The sequence below is a fragment of the Sceloporus occidentalis genome, unplaced genomic scaffold (genome assembly GCF_023333645.1).
Source record: "Sceloporus occidentalis isolate IW3139 unplaced genomic scaffold, rSceOcc1.0.p SCAF_2, whole genome shotgun sequence".
Taxonomy (NCBI): domain Eukaryota; kingdom Metazoa; phylum Chordata; class Lepidosauria; order Squamata; family Phrynosomatidae; genus Sceloporus; species Sceloporus occidentalis.
In genome coordinates this window covers 212,837,764-212,864,561 of record NW_028316982.1, presented here as the reverse complement: position 1 = coordinate 212,864,561, position 26,798 = coordinate 212,837,764, and the positions used below count along the sequence as shown (strand labels likewise).

The following is a 26,798-nucleotide window of genomic DNA, read 5'->3' as shown; positions in this document are numbered from 1 at the left end:
GCTTATCATCTTGCAGAGTTCAGAGGGAAGCACACTGGCTAGAAAGGTTTGTTTACTTAATACAGAAGGTCAGCTATGGTTAAATTTTATTGCCCAAGACACTTTGGTAAAGCTTTTATTTAGTCTTTAAAGACAAAAATGTTTGGAAATGCAAATAATACATTTATTTCACCTCAGGGTGCTGCAGTTTTCTTTATTAAAGAAATATATCTATATTCTGCAACATTACTGCACATTGTCCAAGCTATAAAAATGTGTTATTAAACTCCATAAATTAAAATAAAATTTTGTGATTTGGTAATCAATAGTTTTTTGTTTCTTAGCTCTGCTATAGTTCCTAGGCATAGCAGAAGAAACAATAAACACTGTTACATAGCTATGTAAATTAAATTAAATGTTAGCAGCCACATTAGCCATATTTTATTATTATTTATTATTTATGTACTTAATCCCAGGGTGGGATCCAAGGCAGTTTCAAGAGATAACAAATTAAAAACATTTACAATAAAAATGTTAAAACAATTAAAAATTCCCCATATTAAACACTATAAAATCATTTTAAAGTTAAAAATAGATAAAATATACATCTAAATAAGGATTGCCCCTGCTTAACCATTAAAAGCTTGCTTGTATAAATATCTATTTGCTTGCCAGTGAAAGGAAAGCACGGAGGAGGCCAACCTGGTCTCCTGTGGAAAGGAGTTCCAGAGGAAGATGGGCTAAGTCACTGAGAAGACTCTCACCATGTGAGCCTGTGATGTTGGCAGAATAGAGAGAAAGACTTCCCTTGAAGATCTTTGGTTCAAATGAGAAAGTTTCAAACAGGCTTTAGCAATAATGGATCCTATATAGAGATACTATGTCATGTAACACCAGTATGCGAAGTGATATGGTATTTTTATAAATACCATTGCAGGAAGTGATGCATGCATATCTGCTGGATAGCATCACACATATGAAAACTATGGGTCTTAACATGATAAATGTGTGAACATCCTCCTAAGTTCAGATGAAATTTACTGTTTTTGTGAGCATGTTTTATGAAGATGGAACGCAGTGTAGTGGCTTAGATAATCATATATACGGTATTGAGGTTAAAATTATTATCTTGTAACTTAGATCGGGTAAAAGCTTTTACTACTACTACTACTACTAATAATAATAATAATTTGTTTTATTTATATACCACTATGCCAAAGATCATAGCGGTGAACAGCAAGTAAGCTAATTAGCAAGTAAGCTAATTTTCATCCAATCACATATGTGAGTTTGTCTATATTAGAATGTCCATGCCCCAAAATGCATGGGCCAAATAAAGAGGCTTCTGGTTGCTTTGGTAGTATGGTATTTAGATGACACATGGCCCCAAGGAGTCCAGAAGTGGTGCTTCTGTGCCAGGAGAATAAAAGCCAGCCCAAAAAGAAGCAGAGATAATCTACTCCTTGCAGTGCCGCCTTGGGACCTGCGGTGGTGGCCCACTTTGTAAGCAGGCCATGTGGCTCCTGCAGTCCTGGTGCTATTAGGACTGGAGTGGTCAGAGGCCACTCCTTCTGGACCATATGCTTCAGCCCCATGTTTTCAGATCTTACCAACTACAACCAAGATCACGACTACTGTTTTGCATTTCAGTTCCCCTACAGCACCTTATCATCCGTGCTTGTCTATAAATAACAGCCAACTAACATGTCACATATCTGGTGGAGTTAGCTTTAGTCCTCAGAACCATAAGGCAAGTAAAATTTGTTCACCTTTACGGCGTCTTTATGAATTTGCAGAGTGTTAAAAGACTTTAAGTGGGAGATGAGGAAGGGTGTGTATTACAGTTGATGGGGCTAGTGTGTGAAGCCACTGATTACCTTTTTCCTTTAGTCACTGTAGCTGGGATTAATTTTCCAGTCCTTTAAAGTGCTATCATACTATTGCAGGGTTGAAGATTGAAGCACATGGCTTTTTTCTTCAATAATCCTGATAGACGCTATACTTAAATCTGCTATCAAATTACAAGAAGCATTCTTATTAAGGGGAATTAGGCCACCCAGCCAAGTATTGAAATTACAAATGTGATTTTAAAAGCTGACTTTGCAAAAGCAAAGAATAGGAAGAATCATGTTTTCTTTATAACATAAAGCATTTACTGTTCTCAGACATGTTTTAAAGTTTCCTTCTATAAAATCAGCAAATATGTCTTCTTAATTTGTCATATTTTTTGATGCAGGATTATTGCATTTTGTGATTACAAAGTTTTAATGGGACTTTGTTGTGGACAGCCAGGTGAAAGAGAACCACTCTTCATAAATGCAAGATTTGCTAGATAACTTTATAAAATAATATAAAATATGACTGTCTCTTATCATCTAAATGACTGTTTCCTATAAAGCTAAATTTAGCTAAAAACTGATTTTGTATGTAAAGATAACAAGCTACAGTTTATTAATTATTTGGTGAAGATGAGAATAGCTATGCTTAAATATAATGCTAGATATCATGTTTCTAGTGTGTGTGTGTGTGTGTGTGTGTGTATGTGTGTGTGTGTGTATATATATATATATATATATGAGAGAGAGATAAGTGACTCAGGGATGAGCCTAGTATTACTAATTTATACACACACATACTTGAAAATAAGTTAATGTAACCATGCACAGAACTGCTGTCTTAGGGCCAAAACTGTGTGTTCCATTAAACTATTTTAAGGAGTTGTTTAAGCTGTTTTTAAATGTTTTTATTTGTAGATTTAGTGTTTTTGTCTGTTCAGTATTTCTCTGGGGCTGACGGTGGACTGATAGATATATCCATGAAATAAGTAAGTAGGTAAGTAAAAGAGATGTAGATAGCATCCATTTGTTGAGAGAAAAGGGTTATTGTTCCCTCCACAGCTCCAGTTTCACAGAGTCCAAGAATACAAAGCTCCCTAGGCATTCAAAAAGTCCCCAGTGAACTACTGGGAACTCTTTCAGCCCTGAAGCTACATAAAATTGGAATTAATGTTAAACTAAGCACTGAGAAGAACTCCAGGAGTGGAGTAATTTTAATAAGGAAACGTAAAAAGAGAAAGGGGGGAAAAAGATTCACCTACTTAAAAAGGTAAAAGGTTCCCCTTGACATGAATGTCTAGTTGTGACTGACTGACTGACTGTGTGCGTGTGTGTGCGTGTGTACGTGCACATATCTCTCTTAGTAAACCAAAGAGCCAGTGTTATCCAAACATGACTCTGGTGGTCATGTGGCTAGCATGACTGAATGGAATGCTGTTACCTTCCCACCAACGTGGTACCTATTTATCTACTTGCATTTGCACACTTTAAAAATGCTAGGTTGGCAGAAGCTGGGACTAGTGATGGGTGCTCACCCAATCACACGGCACTTGGGCCCAAACTGAATTCCGATAATCAGAATTAGCATCTTAACCACTAAGCCACTGCGTACCACCTAACCAAGTCTTTAACGTAACATGTAGTTTGACCCTTGGCTTATTTTAAAGTAAGCATGATAATACCAGCTCAATACTTCATGGTAAATTACCCTTTTATTTCCTCCAAAAGCAATGGATATCCATCTGATGGGGGGTTTTTGGAGGGAGAGGGAAAATAGAATTACATTTAACCATTTGAACGTATGTGATTTAAAATAACCACTTCTGTAAGTACTTGTGCATAATCAGTTTGTTCAGTTTGAGTAAATCATCACAAATATAGAATAAAACATATAAAAGGCAGACATTCTGTATTCTTCACTTGTTAGCCTGTTCCAACTATGTGGAAGTAACACATGTTAAAATTAATGCTGTCACATTAGTCAATTAATTAGGTCAATTAATTGATTAACATTATTGGGCTCCATTAAATTATGGGGCTTGATTAATTGGGCATTGCCCCCATGTCTCCTGAGGTCATCCAGTATGTTGAACTTATTCCCTTTTTCCCATCTCCTTGCCTAACCCCTCTAAATAGGAAATTTAAAATAATCTGAGAGGCCTTGCAGTGACCTGGGAGCTGAGATGACAAGTCAAACTACATACCCCCCTGTTGGGAATGAGCTACTGTCTCAAAGGATTCTGGGTATGTCCCATTTTCTGATAGAACATATCGACCTGAGGAGTTAATTTTACCATCTGAAAACAGAATAGGTGTGGGTAGGGGATAACTGAGCGTGTTCAAAGCGTTTTTCTTTATTATAATCAGTTCCATAAATCTTGGGTTATGACTTCCAGGACGGCTAGCATGTCATATTAAATATTATGTACCGATGCTTTCAATCTTCCATGCATCACTAGCCTGCCAGGGACGAGACTCATGCCCTATGGTGAATAACAGCAAGACTGAAACTATTAGAACTAGTTGTTATTTTGTTTGTGAAAAATAATTATGCAAAATATACTACATACTAATATTTTGAATTTTGGGCTTTAGTAATTAATTGACTGAGATCTGTCAAGTGATAGCCTTAGCTGACAGGTAGATAACAAGCTGATAAACACTGTCTCCAACAGCAAACTTGGGTGGCAACTGTCAATAGTGGCCAAAACAGATATGAAGGGAAGCAGGAAGGTGTTGTGGTGTGAGGAGACACACAGTAGGTTCCCTGTATCCACAGGGACATGTTTCCAGACTTACCATGGATAGCAAAATTCATTGTTTTCAATGAGATGAATAATGCAGATATCGATATAAGTATGCAGATTGGATAGGAATCCCTGAAATTGGACAGAACTTTAGAATCCAAAAGAGGAAAGACTTTGTAGCACCATTTGCAGTCCTAGCCAGCACACTACTGATAGAAAGATGAAAAAGAACAACATGTGGTCAAAAAAGAGATGACAACAAAATGTTTCCATATGCAGAGTGTCTTAATGCCATAGTGTCAAAGCTGGTACTGATCTTCTGATGTATCGTTTAAAGACCAGGCTTCATTAGAAGGAGGTCCTGGATTGTAGTGCCAGTACAGTGTTGATGGGTTAGATGTCGAAGTCAGAAGCAGATAGTGTCACTGGTTGGTGATCCTCTGAAGATTGTGTTGCTGAAGGCTTTTACAGGAGCATTTTAATGAGAAGTTGTTGTCTTTTTCTTATTAACTCATCAGAATATTGCTGTGAAGGTTGTAATATAAGATGATCCTACTGGTCATTCTTCATTCCATCCAAGAATCACATTCCATATTTTTTCCTTTAATGTCTGTGAAATTTGAAACACTTCAGCAAAGTTGTATAAAAGGTCCACATTGTCAGTTAACACTTTCCTATTGATGGCAATTATGTTCCTTGACTTCTCCATCCACCACAAGCACTTTACTGATTGTACAAGCAGAAAAGATTTACATATGGACACTATACCTCTTTTGGATCTTACAACTGACAGGCCTACTAAGCAAGTGGGTAGCACAGGGTACATTCATACAGCAAAAAATAAAAAAATAAAAAAAAACACAGCTTGGACAATGAGAGACAGTGCGAGAGCACAAGCAAACGGTGCCATTTCTTAGATTTTTTTTATTGAATATTGTTTTCAGCATAATACTGTACAGGAATTTACATTCTGCTTATGTATTTCCCTTTATTATTTCAATTTCCATTGACTTTCAATTAAATTGCAAATATTTTTGGACCATACTGAATTTTGGAAAAATGAAACCATATGGGGGACCTACTTTTTTTTTTAATAAGTACATTAACTACCGTATGATATACCATATATACTCTACTACAAGCCAATCTCATGTATAAATTGAGGGCACATTCTGGGACCAAAATTGACCCAGGTTAAGTCAAGGGTAAAACATAGAGATATTTCACAAAGGATGAAAAGGATGAAGCAGAGGAAAATGATGCCAAAGAACTTACAATATTCTGGCAGGCCTAACTGTTTGTTCTCACCCCAAAGGCTGCTGGATAGATGAGTAGGGAACTACAGTAAATGGTGGTTGTGCAATGTGTGAGGCTGATAACTAGGTGCAGGTGGGACTAAGAAAATGTCCACTTGTCAAGAAGGATGTGAAGGCAAAGCAAAGAAAATGGCGACTACTTTAGCAGTGATTACAACCTTTAACTTGACAACTTTGCCTAATTTTAACCCAGAAAAGCTGACAAACATACACAAATGTCTTAATCAAATCCTTCAAAGCCCAATTCCTCTTGGAGCTCTTTTGAGGGAAAATGTCAAAGAAACACCACTCCTGCCATTTTTCCACCCAGGCATTCAAAAAGATCAGGAGTACTACAGAAGAGAGAGTAGAGAGGGGTGTTGCTTCTTGTAGGTGCTCCTGGAACTGACTAAACTTTCATCTTTTGACACTCTACTCAGAAAAGCGGATGGTTTGTTTTTTGAATAAGAGTTAAAGTACAGTACTTACATTAATCTCCATATGGGATTCTCTTATAGAAATCTAAACAGACTAACTCCTTACCCCTCAGTATTCTGTATGATATCATGGTAGCAAAGATATATGGTGTACTGGGGCCAGCCAGCTCACTTACAAATAATGGTGTAGTGATTAATTATTTGAAATTGTATTCTCTAGTACCCTATTTAACAAAAACACACCTTTTGAACTTTCTGGGAGAGAAAACTTTCTCAAGCAAATCTCTACTAATTTTATATTCTACTGAAATTAGTGTAAAATCTAACAGACATTCTTCTTGTATCAAAGAGTATATATATTCAGAGTATTCTGAGTTTTAGAATAATTCCCTGACACATGCAACAGTTAAAGGTCTAATGAGAATTAAGTGAAACGCTACACATATAGTAGGTAAATATATATAGAATACTACTTATTAATATGCTGAAAGGCTGCCAAAGCACACATTTGTCTTTATGTTAATCATATTGTGGGAGGGATGTGATCTTAGTCAAGAACTCCGTGGAATCAATGCTCCTTCAAGGTGCAAAGATACAAGCTTTTGGGATATTAATCTTGCAGCATATCCCACAAGCTACAGAGGGCCTACCTGAAATGCCTCTGCAAAGCTTGAAAGTAGGGCATGATAACAGTAGACCTTTCCTGTTGTGTAGCCCCAGCAAATGTATTTCTGGCACATTTCCTCTGAACTTCAGACTTCCACACTATCATACTATGACACTCCGCTACGAGCCAGGTGCTGCTTATGTGGAGTGTGGGAAAGGAACAATCCTATGCATGTTTATTGTGTGTGTGTGTGGGAAGCCTACTATATTCAATAGAACTTGCTCTCGGGTGTTTATAGGGCTCTTGCCTTATGCAGCTGTTGGGGGTGGGGGCTGAGAGAGACATCCATCCTGCCTTAAGTAGATACTCTGTTCAATAACTCAATTACTTTCCAATGCCAACTTCTCCTTTCTTTGGCTTCTAATTGCAACCAGTGGATAAGGCTAAAGGACACTATTTTCTATACTCTGCTGAAATGTTACTGTGACACAAAATTGTGAAACCCTCCTCCTTTTCTCCCTTACTAAAACAAAATGGCTGTATTCATGGAGCAGTCTTAGCTTCAGAAGGGAAAACCCCTCTATCTCTGTTTATGCGGGGAGGAATGTCTTTGATAAAACAGGTAAGAGATCATACATGATACAGGCGGGATTTTATGCAGGACGGGTGGGGAACTAAAATCTGGGGCCCTAGGAAGATGCCAAGTTTGCCTTTCCATGTGTCACTTCAAAGGGCTGCATCCCCATCCCTATAAAGAAAGCTAGCAATATTCTAGACCTTATACATTTATAAAAAGGCAACTTAAAAGGCAAAATGTTAATAAAATTATGTATAGTGTGAAGAAAGTAGATTAAGGGTCTGTTCAAACCAGCCTGAAAGGCCGGCCTACAGGCGGGGTCAGGGCATCACATCCAGATGATGCACGCCCTGACTCCACCCCCAGGATGCCATGACGCCACACACTACTCCACATGGCACACAGTATCATGGCGCTCCTCCAGCCCTGTGTACATACTGTACGACACAGCACCAAAGCAGTGCCGTAAAGCGGGAGCAATGCAGCTATGGTGCTCTTTCCAAGGTGCAAAAAGGATCCGCTTTTTGCAGTTCCTTTTCATGCCCTGGAAAGGCCAGATCAGGGTGATGGTGTGAGGCTGTCGCAGCCCCAATCTGCCTGAAGCAGGGGTGGCTGGAGGTCACTACTTTGGGGCTGTTTGTACAGCCCCTAAATAAGTTTTTCTCCTTTTTCTTACAACTGTAGAATTTAGGTTCATCCAATGATGATCTTTGGTTTGATATAAAAAAATGTTTTTTCTATGATTTTATAAGGTGCTTCAATCAGTAGTGGGAGAGGAGCTTCATTTTTAATTACTTCTGTAGAACTGTGTTCATACTGGGTGATGGAGAAACACTGGGGTTCACATATCACCAACTTAGCCACTATATTCTCCTCTAGTCAAAGCTGCTAATTAGGTAAAAGATAAACAGTAGCCTTACGCTGCAATTTTATATGCTTCTACCATGGAAATGAGGCCTATTGAACCCAGCAACACTTACATCTATGTAGAAAAGCACAGAAGTGCACTATTACTGAATCATGTTTTACAGCTTCTTCTAGCTATATCAATGCAGCACATGCACATCTTTTCAATGTCACCATTCCCCATTTCCTTTTGCAACAGAGTTTAGTAGTCCATAGTGCCAGTTCATTTGCCATCTCCTGCTTAACTGATCCTAGAAACAAGTCTGAAGCTGATAATTTATTAATCCATTGCACATACTCAGCACATGGTCCAGAAGCCTCTTTTATATTCTGTCTTTGGTGCTTCAAAATAGTTACAGAAGAGCAAGCCAGATTTGTTGGAAGCAATCTAACTTTAATCACTCAGAAAAGCTTAAAACCAACTGTTTGGGCAATTCAAAGTTGCAGCTCTGGTTTATGTATATACATGTTTTAATGTTTTATTTTTACAAAATGAGTATGCCACAATAATTGAGAATCAATAATTATAGCCTAACAATTTCTATTCCTTTATAAATAAAGGTATAGTACAAATTCTGAAGCCTCAACACAACATACAGCAGTCAAAATATATACAGTACATTCAAAGTATATATAGCAATATAATTTGACCTCCACCTGTTTTTAATTAGTCTTCCTGTGCATGAACCTTGAACAATATCTACTTCTGCTGAACAATATATTATCAGGTCTGAAGTCGAAGACATGTTACTGTACTTCCCCAAGTTTACAAAGTCTGACATGTGCAAAGGGCTTGACTAGTTCCAGTATTTATTTCAAGTACTTGAAAACAGCTGGTACTCTGAAACCATAGGATATGTTGCTATTAAGTAGCTTTTTGTTGTACTATACTTTGTATCAGTAGTTACTTTCTGTCATGCCATACCGCATATACTCATGTATAAGTCAACCTCGTGTATAAGTCGAGGGCAGTTTTTGGATCCAAAATCATGGGTTTTGATATGACCCGTGGATAAGTCGAGGGGCAAACACTGGAGGATGTTACAAAAGATCTAAAAGGGGGGGAGCAAAGCACCACTTCCCTCCTTATATCTCTGTCTGGACCTCTCCCAAGCATCAGTCTCAGCATGGAAAAGGGGAAACAAACCTCAGCGTGCACACACACACACACACACACACACACACTTCCCCTTACCAAAAGCATCTCCAAGGCACATGACTTGCAAAAAGGAGGACAGACCCCACTGTCTCTCTGCTTGTCACCCCCAGGACTCCAAGGCTCATAGCTTGCAGAAATGGAGGACAGACCTTTCTCTCTCTGCTTGTCACCCCCAGGACTCCAAGGCTCATAGCTTGCAGAAATGGAGGACAGACCTTTCTCTCTCTGCTTTTCACCCCCAGGACTCCAAGGCTCATACTTAGCAGAAATGGAGGACAGGCCTTTCTCTCTCTGCTTTTCACCCCCAGGACTCCAAGGCTCATAGTTAGCAGAAATGGAGGACAAACCTTTCTCTCTCTGCTTTTCACCCCCAGGACACCCCCAGGCCCTTCTCACCCCCAGGACTTCCAGGCAAAATGGGGTACAAGCCTGGGCATACTATCTGTGTGTCCCTTTCCTTAGCAGCAGCTTGTTAGGTCTGGCTCGGCAAGAAGGCTGAGAGCCTGGGAAACAGACACACACACACAGGGAGAGAGGAGGAGAGGAGAGTTGGTGCCGGGGCTTCAAACAGGGAGCCATTACAAGGCTACAGAGGAAGGTGGGCACTTCTTCTTTCACAAAATTTATTAGCATTAACTCATTGACCCTTCCATAAGTCTACCCAGGATTTTGGAGTTCATTTTGGGGCATACATTTTTTGACTTATAGTTGACTATATACGGTAATTCTGGGAGCAAATAGCCTTTTTAACATATGTATGCATGGTGTGACTGAAGATTTTTGATGGTTCTGTCATTACAATACATAGCATACAATGAGTTCAGACAATGTACAACCTTATACAAAATCCATCCATCCTGGAAAAATAATAAATATGGCAGGATGAGTCATTTGCTTAGGTTGGGTTATAATTAAAAGTTGTTGATGAAGAAAATTAGAAGTTTTAAATAGTTATAATCTCTAACTATCAACCTTTATGCTTGAATGATAAAACTTCAGATCATTCAACCTACTGAAAAATGAATGAAGCAAACATTGGTTAGCCATTAGGATTGCTCAAGATTGCTCACACACTTGTTCATGCATACATACTGTTCAAAACTATGGCATATGTGCACTTATCTGCAGGCAGTATTTATGTGCTCAAATATTTCCTTACATTGTCTCACATCTCTACATTTGTAGTTCCCATCCTTCAGTACATGTATGTTTGTCTGTATACTTGTGAATGCTTGCATTCACACATGCAGACACATAAAAGATGGAAATGTTTTGAGAATAAAGAACAGCCTTCTGAGCTTGGTTGGAGTGGAAATGTGCTGGCCCTACACTTCCATCAACACTCCTGTTGTTCTCTTATCTGTAGAGGTCAACTTTTTCACAGAGAACTGCCAGCATGGAAGGGGAAATCCTGCATGATTTTCCAGAGTTCCAATTCATTAAGACTACACCCATAGTACATATGTCATATACATGACACATGGGAAGAATAAACCTATGGACAAGTTTTGGAAAGCGAAATACAAGTCATATTCGAAACAATGGGAAAGAACAAATCCCAGGAACAGATGACATACAAGAATTGCTACAGTCCACAGAGAAAGAGTCAAGCTTAGTTTTAACTAAAATCTGCCAACAAATATGGAAACAAAGCAGTGGCCCATAGAATAAAAGTGATCAATATATATTGCCATTCATAAAGAGAGAGAGAGAGAGAAAGAGAGAGAGAGAGAGAGACCAATTGTGGTAATTACAGAACCATCACACTAATATCACAGGCTCAATATTCTGCAGCAAACATTCTTATCATATAGGGAGCATGAAATCCCTGAGGTATAAGCTGGATTCAAGAAAGGAAAAGGCACTAGGGATCACATTGCAAACATATACAGTGGAACCTCGGGATACGAAATACCCGGGTTACGAATTTTTCGGGACCCGAAAAAATCCAATTGGAAATTATTGATCCGGGTTACGAACGTTTTTTCGGGTCCCGAAAAAACTTTTGGTGCTTTTTGCCGCGATTTTACACCAAATCGCGGCTTTTCCCCATTAGCGGCTATGGGGATTCGGCTTGCGAAAGCCGTTCGGGTTACGAAAGCGGCCGCGGAACGGATTACTTTCGTAACCCGAGGCTCCACTGTATTGGATAATGGTGAGCACCAGGGAATTTCAGAAGAAAATTGGCATGTGCTTCATTGACTTCAGCATTAAAGCCTTTGACTGCATAGATCACAAAAAGCTGGTGCTGGTGCTTAGAGCAGTGGTCCCTAAACTGTGCTCTTTAAGGGATTTTGGCCAACATGGCTGAGGCTTCTGGGAGTTGAAGTCCAAAATCTCTTAAAGGGCACAGTTTGGGGACCACTGGTTTAGAGAAATGGAAGTGACACAACATCAAATCAGTGGCGTTCCAGGGTTTGGTGTCACTCGATTCAGGAGGCTGAGGTTTCTGTCCAGAAGGGGTGGGGTTTCTGCCCTCCTTCTTGCAGCTGTTTTCCATGGAATAACCAGGCTACCCGTAAGCGCCTCCCTGCCCCTCCTTGCCATGGCCCGGTTCTCCCCTGAGGAAATCCAAGATGTGATAAGGAGGGGGCGTGCGCACGCTCAGCCCGGCTCCTTGCTGCAGCACACCCACACCCACACACTGCTGCTCCTCATTATTGTTCAGTTTTCCTCAGGAGAGAACGGGGCTGTGGCAAGGAGGGGCAGAGTGGGGCATGCTCGCTCGCTCGGCCCAGCTCCTTGCCGTGGCCCAGTTCTCCTGAGGCAAACCGAGCCACAACAAGAATCCAGGCCAAGTGCGCGTGCACACCCCACCCCTACTTACTGTGACAAGGAGGTGTAGGGGCCTGGCTCCTAGCTGTGGCCCAATTCTCCTAAGGAAAGCTGAGCCATGGCTAGGAGGGGGGGTCTTGACCAGGTGTCACCCCCTCTGGGATGTTTCCCGCTGTGAGCTGTACCACCCGCACACCTCAATGACGCTACTGCATCAGACCATCCTGCCTATCAGGACAGAATACAGAGAAACAGACTGGTTCCCAATCAGCAAAGGGGACTGGCAAGGCTGCATACTATCACCCCATTTATCCAACCTGTATGCAGATAATATCATACACAAAGCAGGCTTAGAGTGAGAGACAGGAGGAGTGAAAAGAGGAAGAAGGAACATTAACCTAAGATACACAGATGACACAATACTACTAGCAGAAACCAACAAAGATCTGGAGCAATTACTGAAGAAGGTCAAGGAAGGAAAGTGCCAAGGTTGGATTAATGCTAAACATTAAAAATAATGATCATGAAAGACCTACAAGAATTCATCCTTGACAATGCGAAAATTGAAGTAGTCAAAGAGTTTCCATACCTTGGTTCAAATACTGATCAGAATGGACACTGAGGAAGACTAGGATTGGGAAGAACAGCTATAAATGAACTAGACAAGAGCCTAAAGTAAAAAGAGATAACTCTGAATACTCAAGTGAGGATAGTTCAAGCCATTGTATTCCCCATCACCATGGAAAATCTCCTTTCCTGTAGCTTTAATCTATTGCTTTGTGTCCTGTCTCTGGAGCAGCAGAAAACATGTTTGCTCCATCCTCAACATGACATCCCTTCAAATATTTAGAAATGGTTAGCATGTCACACCTTAACCTTTTCTTCACCAGAATAATCACACTCAGTTTCCTAAGTCACTCCCTATTAAGGCCATGGCTTCCAGGCCTTTCACCATTTTGGTACCCTCCTCTGAACACACTCTAGAGTCGTTATACAGAATAGTCATTTCTTTAAAATAGATGCTATGTCATGGGAAGCTACATTCAAGCCATTGCATGTTAATGGTGGTGGCAAGAGTGCAGGAGATCATGGAACTAGCAAAGAATCAGAAAGGCAAGCAAGTAGGTGGACAAGCAACTAACATCACTGCCTGGCACGTTCAAGTCCTGACAACTTGAAGCTAGAGTAGAACATTAGACATAGAGCATTAGACATTTCATTTGAAGGAGTGAAAGACAACTGCATACTTGGCAAGTGCTAAAGGGTTCTCCCTGCTGTAGTGAGGGCTGGAACTCAAAATGTAAAACACTTGGTTTGAAATAGATTGTGTGACTATCAGAAAAGTCAATATTCATAATCATTTCCTCATAATATCTTTGTCCATGTTAAGTGCAGTCTTACAAAGTAAGCTGCTCACTAAAGTAAATTTAAGGAAATGTATCATACGGGATTTATTCTACTTCACACCATCTGCTCTCATGGCTGAGAAATGTTATTTTTATTCTATAACAGCTTTATAGACACAGTTAGTCTTAGTACAAAACAGGTGACAGTTAAAAAAACTAGTAAGAAAGAGCAACATTCTTTAACTGACATTTACTGCATTGGCCTTGGACTTCTAATCTTTACCAGACAGGCACACAAATCAATCCATCAGCCCATAAAGGTGTGCTTTCTTAACCTCTAAAACAGATGGGATTGGCCAGAAATGTCTAGCATGTCAGATTGTTAATCACCATTGCCCTTTGCACAAAATAACTCACTTAAGTTGAGGCATGGTTGCACTGTAACTGACATTAGTCTGTGGGAAACCCATTTAGCTGTCACATACTCCCGCCACTCCTGCTCTCCCTTAATTAAGCCTAATGCCTTATAATTCAACCTTTTGTGCTAACCTATTAACCCTATCTAGTACAAGTTCAAATATGTGAAACTAAAAACTTGCTGTAAAATATGAAATGCCAACCAAACTACTTTTCTCTACCCAACACAATGTCTCCACCTGCCCCAAAAGTTTACCAAGAAAATTGAGAAACTAACACACACACAAACCCCACGTGACGTACAGAATACAGGACATAAAGATCTTGAGCCATTCAGTAACATATCCCATAGGACAAATGTTGACTTCTTTTGTTTTTTTTTATACTTGCATCTGTTCCAAGGTAGCTGAAACCCTGAACACCTATGAAAGGGTTGGGAATAATGCAATGTTCTGTTAAAGACCCTATTTATTACAAATATATTGTACTAATCTCACTAATTCCAATCCTTGCATTGTCAACATAACTGAAAGATACTTAAATATAAATAAATATTTATTTATAAATATAGATAATTGTTGGTATCCTATTACATCAGTGTGCTAGCATAAAATTAGTTGCGCAAGCAGCTGCACTTTTCCAGAGGTTGCATAAATGTGGTCTTGTGAGTTCACTAGTGCAGCCACTAGTTCTGCAAATATACAGCTCTTTCAACACTCTTGATTTAGGCAGTGGGGATCTAGTTACGGTAATCACTGTCCAACTGACTGAACGCAAAGCCTTGATACCTAGCTGGGTAACTGTGGAATCTAGATTAACTAAACACACATCTGTGTTACCCCTAAAACAACACAGGATCTTGGGTGTGTTTATACAATATATTATGAGTTGTTAATTATCTAAAATTTACAGAAATTAAATTATTACCATGACTGATGGATTACAATACTACCGTAAACATATTATATTTCATATCAGTGAGATTACCTACAAATGTAGGCTGCATCTGGTTCTGAGCTTTCATTTGCAACATATTAGATGGAATAGGAGCCAGCATGGTATAGTGGTTTGACTTGTACTAAGACACAGGGAAACCAGGAATCAACCCTCTGATCAGCCACTGAAACCCATTAAGTCACCTTGGACAAGTCACACTCTCTCAGCCTGAGAGGAAGGCAAGGACAAACTCTCTAAACAAATTCTACCAAGAAAACCCCATGATAGGTTTGCCTTAGGGTCACCATAAGTCAAAATTACTTGAATGCAGACAACAACACAAATTTTCAAGTTCACTTTGATCTGCCTTGTGAATCATCAAGTGATCCCCTAATATTTTTAATATTGATATTTTTCATACTCACTTTTTTTAATATAGCAACTCCCTTTATGGACTTTATTAATAAGTTCTCTCTAGGAATATCTAGGTCCTCCAGCACAACTCTATGGTCACTTGAACTAAAAGTCACTCCTCCAGCACAATTCTATGATAAATGTCTGGCAGATGTTGACACAGAGTTGTACTGGAGGACCTAGAGATCCCTAGAGAGGTCTTTACTCAGGTAAAAACATGGTGTTTTAGTTATTTGTGATTTTTCCACATTCACGGGGGTCCTGTGCCCCTAACCCCAGCAAACATGGAGGGATGAGTGTAATTATACTATTTCCATGTATCCACAAGACCATGTTAGTCTAGATCAGTGTGTAAAACAGCCTTGTAGCACCTTCGAGACTTAACTGAAAGAAGTTGGTTGCATAAGCTTTGTAGACTAAGGGGTTGTCTGCAGTGGCAAAATTAAGCAGCTTCAAACTAACTTGAAGCCAAGCTGTTTAATTGGCATACAATGCAAAACCGGGTGAAGCTGCACTCCAGGGCTAAAAAACGGAACTACAAGAAGCTCTGATACTTCACCTCAATGCAACTTTATATAAACAGCACAAAATGAATGCAGGAATGTGGGAAAGCAAAAACACAAAAGTATGACAAACACAGCAGGTCGCCAATAATGCAATGGATGTAATTACAACATACACAAACCAGACAATCCATCAGGGGGGACATGGGGAGAAGGGGGGAGAAAGCAGACATGCATGGAAGGCCTCCATGAGTGTGCTTTTCCAGTGTGTCATTGGGCAAACAAATGCACTGAAAAGGCAGTGTATCATGCATGCAACTGTGCAGTCAGTCACACACTTGAAAAGCAGTCCAATGGGATCGCAGCAGGGTGGGAGGAGGGAGGTAATTAGCGGCCAAGGGCAGCATGTTCATGTAATGGTATGCATGCATGGAGGAAGGAGGGGAAAAAATAACCAAGCCGTGAGACTTGAGCTTGCATTATGCAGACAGCCCGTGCGTGTTTGGCCCACCTCCAGAGCTGGCCATGTGGACAGCGGGACTTCCACTTCTTTTCATTAAAACCAGTATCAGCCCAGTTTTTCGTGCCCTTCTGCTCAGCCCCTAAGTCTACTTCATTAGATGCCTAAAGTGAAGTACCTAGGAGCAGACCTTTATAGCTATGAATGAGCAGGTTGTCTGAATGAATAGCAAGAGAAATGCCAAACTTGTGGGTATACTGATGAAGTAACAAGTTCAGTTTTAACTACAATGAATGTAGTTGGGGGAAGAGCAACAGTATGCCAAAAAGTATACCAATTTAGCCACCAAAACATTGCATAGTATTAAATACAATATAATACACCTGAAATACCAACATACACCTGAAATACCAATATATACTGTAAAATCTAAGACATAAAGCTTGAATTTATAAAACAAATCCCATTTCTGAGTATACTCACCTTAACAAAAATGCATAGAATATTCTGCATTGCCTTCTTGGCTACAAACATGTAACTAAAGTCATCCAAAAACACAGTCATCCAAATCCACTTTAACAGCCAGCAGTCATATCAAGCAAAGGAGTTAGTTTCAATCAGGGCACACTGGACAATGTTTACAGCCCCCTCCTACAGCAAGCAAAGCTGCAACAAGGAATTGTGACAGGAGTCCTGCTGCTTTCACTGGCAGGAGAGAACTTTTACATCATCCTGCTGTACCCGGATCAACAGCTGAGCAGACCTCCTTCACTTGATGAACCTGCTAGCTGTTAAGGCGGGTTTGGAAGGACAACAATGCACAATCATGACTGTGTAGCATTACTAAATATGGAATTATTTCAAAAATATGTAACTGAAAGACAGAATGCCAGCCAAAGTTCCTAAACCCTCACTAATCTTCTAAACAGTAACCCAGTTTTATAAACCACCAGTTTTTCAGACTTGCCTTGGCCTACTCTACAACAGATTTGATTTTAATGCTGGAAAATAATCTGTGTCATTAAAATTCAGCTTTTTTCACTTACATATCTTACACAATGCTGGGCAATTTTTCACAACTGAAAATTTTTCCTTGAGACTATTTTCAATATTGAAAATATTGCATGGAATTCTTTTCATAGCCTTTCTTTCATAGTTCTGAAAATGAAACCTAAGTATTAAATAATTCCAATACACTTTATCTGTGTACCACTGAAGCTGTAATATATATGAATGCCTTATTTTTTTAAAACACACACACACGGCATGATCAGATCAAAGTTAAGCTTTTTAAGATCCCACTGGAAAATACATAAACCACTGAAACCAACACAGCTTTAACTTGTGTTTGATTTAATATGTTAATATATAGATAAGATTCACATTCTTACTTGTCTAATAGTTTGGTTGCGAATGTAATGTTTTCTCTGTCTCGCTCAGTTCAGTGCAAACACCAGGAATGCTTTGGCTTCTTCTGATTACTTCCAATGCACAACTACTTATATTTAGTTAAATCATACCCATACTCAGCAGTTTCTCAAAGACCGTAAGCATGTGACCTTATCTGTACAGGCTAATATTTTTAAATGAAAGATCATTAAGAAATTAAGCACTTCAAATTATAGCAAACAATTTTCTAAGTAAAATTACAGACCAAAGAATTCTTGTCTTTCAAGTCTTACAGAACAACATCCTGAAAATGCTGCATTTACCTAACTTTAAAAATATCTAAAAGATCCAAAATATTTTGAAAAGCCAAGTAAGTTGTATTTTCAACAGTGACATTAAACAGATATTTCAGGGGCCTAAGGGGCAACCTGCAGCTGCCTCCATCTTCACCAGATCGAGGCCCCAGCTCCTTTTTGCACCCTGGAAAGGGCGTCGTAACTGCTATGCCGTGCCTTTATGGCGCTCCTTTGGCACTGCGTCATCTAAACGCAGTGACAGGGGAGTGCCGTGACTCTGTGCGCAGCATCACACCATCATAGGGACAAAGTCGAGGCATTCCATGCCTCGAATCCGCCCCCAGGCTGACTTTAATGGCCGGTCTGCACAGGTTTTCAGTTTTCACAAATTAAGAAGTCATCAACTTTTTAACTATCTGATTTATCAATTATTATTCTAAACAACAATTCAAGGCAATGAACAGCACAGATCATGCATCGGGAGACACAGCTACAACTCTTTCATGATAGCTATATCTCCCAGAACTACCCCAAAAAGCTACCTGATGCACCCCCTCTCCCAAGAAAGATGTCTGAAGCACTGGAAGGTGGAGTAGTGTGTAAAGATACTGCTAACTCTATCCTAGCCGTGAAACAAGTTGTGACAGGCAGCTGTGCTAGGACCCTGAAGAGTCACTGCCACTGCCTGTTCCTAAGCATGTCACTGCCAGGAAAGACCTGGAGGCATCTTCACATGCTTCCTGCTCTGCTCCCCAGGGCCTTGGAAATTCTTTTGTTTACAGTGCTAAAAAATTGTATGTTGAATGTGGGTGGGCAACTTTCAGCTGTTGCAATGATACAATGACCATGAATGTGATTCCAGAAACTTCAGTGTCATAAGTCAATTTCTGTTGTTAACTGCCATCAAGGTAACTTCAACCTATGGTGACCCTATGAACCAGAGATCTACAAGTCATCCTGTAATCAATGGCCCTGTTCAGGTCTTGCAAACTCAGGCAATATCATCAATATTGAAGAGAAAGTGAGCTCCTATTTTTGTATGGTTAAGAAGTCCAACCAGCTGTAATGGCGGTTCTACTTAAAAGCTCGAGCTACCACATACAAATCTAACCCATCTCTCAGTTTGATGCTTTAACTATCTTCTAGGCTAAACTTTAATAAGATTACTTGCCGAACCTTTATTCACGTAAGCTTAGCGCAATACCAAAATGTTTTAATATGTAAAGAAGCCACCAAATTATATGGAACAATGGCATTTTACATGGTTTCATGGATGATGGATTCACCTGCCCACACTGCCCCCTTGTGACAAAAATTCTGCAATTTGTCCTCAGATGTGAATCTGACATATGATTCCCAGCTGACGAATTGTGGTTCTTAAATGAACAACTGCAGTGTTGATTACAACATTTCAGTCACACTATGAGGACATGTAAAATCAACAGGTAATTGTTGATATAATTCTTTACACTCCAAGGCGCGTCACAAAAGGCCACTTCCCCATGGCCTGGAAAGGGGTGTCCTTGGGGTTTCATGCAGAAAGGAACCGCTCGGCCCCTTTCTGTCTTGTGTCGCTGGCACAGCCATCTAAAAGCTGCGCCAGCGACGCAAATCCCGGAAGGAGCTCTGTTTCGGAGCTCCTTCTGGCGCCGCGGAAAGGACGCTCTATGTGCCCTGGCATGGCGTCAGTACGTCACTACTGCGCCGCCTCATTTGGAGGCAGCGCAGTGGTGATGTAGCAATGGCGGCCCCCGTGTGGAACGGGCGCCACCATTTTGTATGGACTCGATCCATACTAGGAAGGGACACCCCTTTCTAACCCTAGTATGGACCCAGTCTGTACTATTACACCTGTCTGTAACAGGCCCAAGATGCTATATTCTGAACTAGGCTCTTTCCCATAATAATTATTATCAATTTGGACACAAACTTATTGCTGGAGGGCCCTTTAAACCAGCAGAGCCTTCTGTCAGCAAAATGAGAAGGATACCAATTTTTTAGTGAGCCACCCCCTTCCAATATGTTCCATATAGTTGGCAACCTTTGAGAGTGTGAAGTAATATGAAGGACAGGGAATTGTCAAAATACACCTCGCTCCCTGCTGCATTCAGTTAGATAAAAGATTGTTTAGTCAAGTCACCAATTTGATACAACCATAAGACTTTGTTTCAATTACCATGGTAAACTGGCATGCAACCAATTTATGTATGGCATGGAGAATAAATTATATAGTTCACACTTCAGTTCATTTGTCAAAGAATTTTGTTCTTTCCTTGTTGTCAGTGGGAGACCAGGGTTCGAAGCCCCACTCAATCATGGAAACCTACTAGGTGACTGTGGACAAGTCATACTCTCACACTAAGGCTTCCTTCACTCTGCAGTGCGGTTGCAGCCTAAGAGGAGAGTGATGGCAAATCTCTCTAAATAAATCTTGCCAAGAAAAAAAATGTTATGATATGGTCACTCTAAGTTGTAGTTGACTTCAAGGCATATACCAATAGCAAATCTAAATACATTCCCAACGCAAATCAAAATTTAAAATATTAGTTCCCCTTAACCTATAAATGCTAAAATACACAATAGGGTTGAGCATCAGAAAAACGTGAAACATCAAGATCTTTAAGGTCTGTTTAAAAATAGTAATAAGCATAAGCAGTTTGCAAAATTAATTTAAGATCAACATATACTTATTTAAGAATAAAAGGGAAATAGGCAGATTTTTAAAAACCTAATGTACATCTTCCTTTACTTTAAAGATAACATTAAGATAGACCATCTTTTCTAGTTACAGGGAAGGAAAAGAAAGCACAAAATAAATGTGCCTTTCTATAATGTAATGAGTGATAGGGCAGTACTACTGCCATTGTTACAGAATACATGGGGTAGATAAGAGAAGATTCAGGTATACATATTATATTTGATCAAACCATGAGATAAGATTTCTGCATGAATATATTTTAAAGAAGAAACTAAAAAACTTGTTTGCATTCAGTTTTTTTTAAATATATAAGAAAAAAATAATAGCTAGATGGTCACACACACATTCAATGCAATGGATCCAAATATCCATTTCAAATATCCATAGCGCACAAGAGGTGGTCAGAAACTGATGTAATTTTACTGTATAGACAACACTCAAAAATATTCCAGGGATCTTGAAATCCAGCAAATTTGTCTGGGCAGGTAAGGAGACATTTATGAAAAACCCAGCAGAGACATTTTTGCCTTACTCTCCCCAATTTTCTACAGCCCTCTGCTTTTACTACATGCCTTCTCTTCCTCACTCATCCCATGCCATTAAGCAGGGCCTTGCATGACATTTTGCATCCTGAAGGGACTCTAGAGCTGGCAGAGAAGGAAAGAACATGTGAGAAAGGCAGCTTTCTCTTTCTCTTTTTGTTAATACATACCTGGATCCAACCCACTAAAATGTAAGTTAGGCTATGTGGTCTGAAATAAATAATAAACTTCACTTTTCTCAAGTCAATTATGACTTAACGACAGCTCTAAAGAGAACCTATCACAAGGTTTTCTTAGCAAGACTTGCTCAGAGGGGCTCTGTCTTCATCTGTGGCTCAGAGATTGCGACTTGCCCAGTGAGTTTCCATGACTAAGCTGGGATTCAAACCCTGGTCTCCAGGATCAATAGGAAAACAAACTTAGAATCACACAGTTGCAAATGACCAGAATGGCCACATAATCCAATTGCAGGAGAAATACACAAATAAGATACTCATGACAGATGACAATCTAACATCTGTTTAAAGACCTTGAAAGTAGACTCCACCACTCTCCAAGTCCACTAGTGAACAGATCTTACAGTAGCAATGTTTCTTCTGAATGTTTAGGTGGACTCTCATAATTTGTAATTGGTTTATGTTCTACTTATTCATTAGAACACATGAAGGGCCTTGTTTATACCAGGGGTCAGTCTAATCCAATCTTCAGCCTCTCGGAAGTGTATTAAACAGGACATCGGGACAACAGCGTCTCATAATGCACACATCTGATATTCCGAAATGTACTCTCTCTGAATATTGATTCTAGCTAGATATCTAGTTAGATGACTACTGTATTAGTTTTTGATAAACCTATATCCATTAATTTGTCTAATCTTTCTCTCTCTGTTAGTTTTCATCTAACCATTTTAAACTTACATAGAGATAAATGGAACATATCCCTTGTCTCACACCAGTGATGGATAACATGTGGTTCTCCAGTGCAACTCACAACACTCAGCACCAATGGCTAGGGCTCTTGGGAGCTGAAAGTCAACATTTGGAGAGCCACAAATTCCCCACCTGTTGTACACTAGCGCTCCTTACATGAGATATGAAAAACATTATTGGGTAATTTTCTTTTCACTTAAATATTGATTTTCAATAAAAAATATTTTCAAAAGCAATGCAGTTAGTAGTCATATTTTTTTACATTTTAGAATCATTTGTTTCATTAGTTCAAGAGATGCTAAACCAACTTGCATAAAATATTAAAAATGAAAAACACATTGTGCTTCTCAAAATCATTGAGAGAACTGCCAGCCTGTTATATACACCAGATAAGGGCCATATAAGCACGTGTGAAGGAATTGTTTTTAAGACTACAGATATGTTGTCCTGCCTTCATAACTCACTTTAATTCCATTTAATATGTGAAAATAGCTGAGGAATATAATACTGGACATTTCTATATCACCTGAGAATTTTCAAACTACCACACACCTTAACTCAATAAACTTTACAACACTTTTGTAACGTAGAGGTCTGAGACATCGTAACTTGCCTTAAAACCACCTATCAATTTCAACTGGAATCTTTATGGACCTAGTACACAATTTGAAACATGTCTACTCAAAATTATGTTTTATTGGTGCCATCTAGGACTCTGAATGTATGAATGCAGCCTAAACTAGTTTAAAGATCATAAGCCTGCAGTTGAGAAGCCAGTTGTTTGCTGAGTTGAGAATGAAAAGCATCTGCTTTTTTGTTTTCCACTTACTCCATTTTCAAGACAGTATCTTCTAAACATCATTGTTTTATGTACTTTCAAGATTCAAGGAACCCTATACAGCATCTGCTAGCAAGAAAACCCTGCACCACAAATCACCTGTATGCTGCAGACGATTCTGATACATTTGCCAGGCCCTGGCCCTGGCTTTTAAGTCTCTCTATATGGTCCATATGAACTGAAAGCACACTCCATTACTTAAAGCCTCCTGTGGTTCCACATCACATGGAAACAGCAACAAAAAAAAACACTTCAGTGAGACTCACTGCAAGATCCTAATAAGCTTCAAAAGAGCATGATCATTTCTCAAAACCACACTAAACCACTGCTGTTCAATCAAAATTAATATAGAATCACTATTAAAAGGAATCCCTCTGGGCCTTTACATTTGTACCGGGGTCAAGCATTAGAATGGTAAGTTATATACCACAAGCAAGAGATAATAATGTTTGCATAAAGTCATCTTTACATTTTTCGTGTTCAATCTGCTCTTTTTTTCTTTTTTTGAGAAAAAAGGATTACTACTTATTTATTAAACATGCGCCAAGACCTTGTTATTTAAGGCTGGGAATGACACTTTCCTGTTTCAGATGTGCTGTAAGAATATTAAAAGAATTAAAAACCGATCAGTAAGCCAAAGTAGGTGTGATATTAAACATCTTTGTATCTAATATGAGGGCTTGTTTTTCTCACTGCAGACTGCTTTACCTGAAAGGTGATAATTAACAGAATCACAGTGATTTTGTGAGGGCAGATTTAACCCTTTCCTCCTTATTACAGTCTTTTGAGGGGAAAAACTTCCTGGTATTTCCTTTGAGGAGAAGCTCTCCACAGTTGCTAAAAGGAAATTTTCTTTTAATGGGAAAGCAGCCTTCAGAGGAGGGATTTTCCTCAGGACTACAATGGGGGAGGAAACGGTTAAATTCCCTCTCCATGCTTCTCTGATCCAGTGAGTTCACACCCTTCATCTGTGAATGCAATTTATCTTTCTTTAAAAGTAAAATTCAAAACCACATTTAATGGCGCCTCTAGTTTGGTCCAAGACATACATAATGAATTCCCACCCAAAACTTGCTGTGAAGTGTCTAATTCCTCCCTCTGAAACTAGGGTCTGTTACAGACAGCCAAAATAAAGCTGCTTCGAATCACAGTGAAGGTATGGTGTTTCAATGATGCATAAGTCCTAAGAGTCCAGAAGCCACACGAAAGCCACGCTCTAGTCCTTAGGGCTGGAGTGTGGCTTTGGTGCGACTTCTGGACTCTTAGGACGCATGTATCATTGAAACACCATACCTCCACTGTGACTCGAAGCAGCTTTATTTTGGCTGTCTGTAACAGGCCTTAGTTTTCCGAGATGATCCAAAGAAAAGAGCAAGCGTCCTTCTCCCTCCATTTAATTTTAAATGTAATACCAAACACATATTCAATACACAAATTATGTTGTGTGCCTGCACCCATGGCTTGGTGAAGTTCACATGAAGATGAACTACAAATGTTTTCTAACCTGTCCCTAACAGGTATCAAAAGTTGCTAAGAAAGCACCTTGAGTATAAAAATATATATTTTCATCTCTAGCCCAGTTTTAGACCTCATAAACCCTCAAAGAGGATTTGCAGAGCTATAAATACTGAAAAGCACATAAGAACATACAAATCCCCCCCAAAAAATTAAAGTGTGATTCAAATCTTATGCCGTGAATTGAAAAATTCAAGGTCTGTAAGCATAGTTTTGTTTTTCATAACCTTTGCATTCCTCTCCTTTCCACATGTGTGCTTATCTGGAGGTTTTATACTTAATAAACAAAGTTTTAGGAACTTTACAAGTAAGAACAGTAACAACTACAAATAAATGGAATTGTTGTAGATCAGGGAAGAAAACCTTGGAGCCAGGCTTGGCTAATACATAAAATTAGCAGATAAAATTAACCAGACTGGCTTGCAAAAAGACTTCTGCCAAGATCAGTCATGCAAATTCTTGTAGCCCTTTATTGATCAGAAAATGAAAAGCAAATATAGACTGCTAAAACAGGCAAGATACACTGGAGACTGCAGCTCTTCTTCACACAATTATCAGTGGATCGCATACGTCACTGTGCCACACCCTCAACGCTTGCAATTTGACTGTTTATACAATTCATTTCTAATGGGGTTTTTTTTTTTACTGAAGTACTGTATATATCTTTTAATTTCCCCATTCAATCTTCCTAACTTTAGTTTTCAAGTTTGGACTTAATTTGCACCATGTGAGAAGACACCCATTAAACAGAATCGTTTTGCAACCATGAAAAGTGCTCATCACCAGCGTTGTCCCATGAAATATTTTATGCTCTGTGCACTTGCTTACATCTGAAGCTCACAGATTATTTGCTAGTATAAAACACTTCATTCCAAGGCTAAAGAGGAAATATCTGCACCAGGCCAGCACATCTCCATGAAGGAAACAACCATTCACATCTTAACCCAGCCTTGAATTGGTGCTCTTTTCCTAAATAACTTGGTAATCCCTATGTCCTTTATGGTGCCATAACTCAGCCTTAGTCCCAAATGTACCAAGTATCTCAGTACGAAGTATTCCTGACTCCGATACACAAATTAGATTTCCAGGGAGGAAAACTAAGTTTCTCTTTCCAAATACAACATACACTAGAACATTTCCCTAAATTTTGCTTGGGGCAAAAAAGAATACACGATTTCCTAAGAAGCACATGGGCGAGGATTAGCTACAACTCTCAGTCAATTCAAAAATCACAACACAAATTTCAGCTCCCAAAAGAATCAGAAGCACTTGGTACCTTCTCTCTAAGCACCCTCTTCCATTTCACATGTCATTAAAACTGAACAGGAGCTGCTTCCGACCACAACCCAACATTTTAAAAGAAGAATGATGATGATGATGATCATCATCATCATCATCATCATCATCATCATCATCATCATCATCATCATCTTTGGACTCGGATTCTCTGTCATGACAAATGCGAGGCTTGATCATTATTACCAGACTGTGGATAGGGCTCCAAATACAGACCTTTTTTGCCTTAAATAAGAAGAGGATGCAGGAGGAGGGGCACCATATACACTATATACAGTCCCTCACTCTCCCTCCTCCAGGGAATTTAACAACAGGTCCTATAGAGTGTGTGTGTGTATACAGTGTGTGTGTGTGTGTGTGTGTGTGTGTATATATACACACACACACTATATGAACACACTATATACACCTCATCAGCCGATGATGAGGAAGGACCTTGTAGGGAAAGTGGGTAGGTGACACAACAGAAGGAGGAGGATAGAAATAATAATAACAATTAATAATAATAACAACAACAACAACAACAACATCCTGGAGGTCTGCCCTGCCTTTGGATGTGTTTGGCGATGGGAAGCGAGTAAACATAAACAACAGGAGCGGTGGTGCAGGACACCAAAGGGAGGGTGGTGGCAGCCTAGGCTGCATCCGCACTGCAGGAATAATACCGTTTTGATACCGCTTTGGCTCGAGGCCTCAGTATTACTGTATATCAAAACGGTATTATTCCTGCAGTGCGGATGCAGCCCAGTTTTTGAAAAATAAAGAGGCTGGAGAAGGAGGAGAAAATGGAAACAGTCCCTCTCTCTCCCTCCTCCTCCAGGGAATTTAAGTAGTGTGTATATATATAGAGTGTGTGTGTGTGTGTGTGTGTGTGTATCCACTATATACACACTATGTGTGTG

General features: G+C 39.5%; 1 protein-coding gene across 3 annotated transcripts in view; it reads right to left on the bottom strand.

Annotated features, from left to right (window-relative positions):
* NRIP1 (nuclear receptor interacting protein 1) overlaps nt 1-26,798 on the bottom strand; it is a 121,775-nt gene that overhangs the window by 74,329 nt on the left and 20,648 nt on the right. The gene's annotated exons all lie outside the window — the stretch shown is intronic.